This window comes from Rhinopithecus bieti, unplaced genomic scaffold, assembly GCF_001698545.2.
Source record: "Rhinopithecus bieti isolate Rb0 unplaced genomic scaffold, ASM169854v2 scaffold_46257, whole genome shotgun sequence".
NCBI lineage: Eukaryota > Metazoa > Chordata > Mammalia > Primates > Cercopithecidae > Rhinopithecus > Rhinopithecus bieti.
The window spans coordinates 17,277-18,785 of NW_016818296.1; the positions used below are offsets into that span (position 1 = coordinate 17,277).

The 1,509-nt window shown below is 42.9% G+C and overlaps 1 pseudogene; it reads left to right on the forward strand.

The window, feature by feature from the left end:
* Window positions 1-219: 219 nt before the first annotated feature.
* Window positions 220-1,182, forward strand: LOC108518405 (60S ribosomal protein L7-like 1 pseudogene; annotated as a pseudogene).
* The last annotated feature ends 327 nt before the right edge of the window (window positions 1,183-1,509 follow it).

The window sequence follows — 1,509 nt, forward strand, 5'->3', positions numbered from 1 at the left end:
GATCCATGGATCAAAGATGAAGTCCCAAGGGAAATTAAAACATGATGAATGAAAATGAAAAATGTAACATATCAAAATTTGTGGGGTACAGATAAAGCACTGTTGAGAGGGAACATTATAGCACTAAATGTTTATATGAGAAAAGAGGAAAGGTCTTAAATCAATAATCTAAGCTCCCACCTCAAGAAACTAGAAAAAGAAAACTCAAACTAAGCAGAAGGAAGTAATAAATACAAGAGCAGAAATCAACGAAATTGAAAACAAAAACAATAGAAAAAAATAAATCCAACAGCTGGTCTCTTGAAAAGAACAATAAAACTTGTAATCCTCCAGCAAGACTGACAAAGATAAAAAAGAGAAGACACGACTAGAAAGATGGCAGAGCAAGAGCAAAGAAAAATCCCTTTGGTTCCAGAAAATCTCCTGAAAAAGAGGAAGGCTTATCAAGCCCTCAAAGCCACCCAGGCAAAGCAGGCACTTTTGGCAAAGAAGGAGCAGAGAAAAGGAAAAGGGCTCAGGTTTAAGTGACTGGAATCATTCCTACATGATTCCTGGTGGCAGAAAGGTGACAAGGTGTGTCTCAGACGACTAGAAGTGAAACCTCATGCCTTAGAATTGCCAGATAAACATTCCTTGGCCTTTGCTGTACGCATCAAAAGGATTGATGGCATGAGTTTACTGGTGCAGAGAACCATTGCAAGACTTTGCCTAAAGAAAATTTTTAGTGGTGTCTTTGTAAAAGTTACCTCCCAGAACCTAAAAATGTTGCATATAGTGGAAACTTACGTGACCTGGGCATTTCCAAATCTGAAGTCTGTTCGGGAACTCATTATTAAACGTGGACAAGCCAAGGTCAAGAATAAGATCATCCCTCTGACAGACAACACAGTGATTGAGGAGCACCTGGGGCAGTTTGGTGTTATTTGCTTGGAAGACCTCATTTATGAAATTGCCTTCCCAGGGAAGCATTTCCAGATCTCATGGTTCTTGAGCCCTTTCCACCTCTCAGTGGCCCATCATGCTACCAAAAACAGAGTGGGCTTCCTCAAGGAGATGGGCACACCTGGCTATCGGGGTGAACACATCAATCAGCTCAGCCGCCAGCTGAACTAGACACAGGTGCCAAACTGCAGTAAATTTATATCAATGAAGTTGAAACATGTGTTTTTATTTTGGGGGGGAATTTTTATCAAGTATCTTCAGAGAAGTTTCTTTCCTGCTTTATCTTCAAAAACTGGAAAGGAAGGGTCAAAGAAAAGACAGTAGCTCACGCCTGCAATCCCAGCACTTTGGGAGGCCAAGGTGGGCGGATCACCTGCGGGCAGGAGTTCGAGACCAGCCTGATCAACATGGAGAAACCCTGTCTCTACTAAAAATACAAAAATTAGCCGGGCATGGTGGCGCATGCCTATAATCCCAGCTACTTGGGAGGCTGAGGCAGGAGAATTGCTTCAACCTGCCTGGGAGGCGGAGGTTGCGGTGAGCCAAGATGGCGCCATTACACTCCAG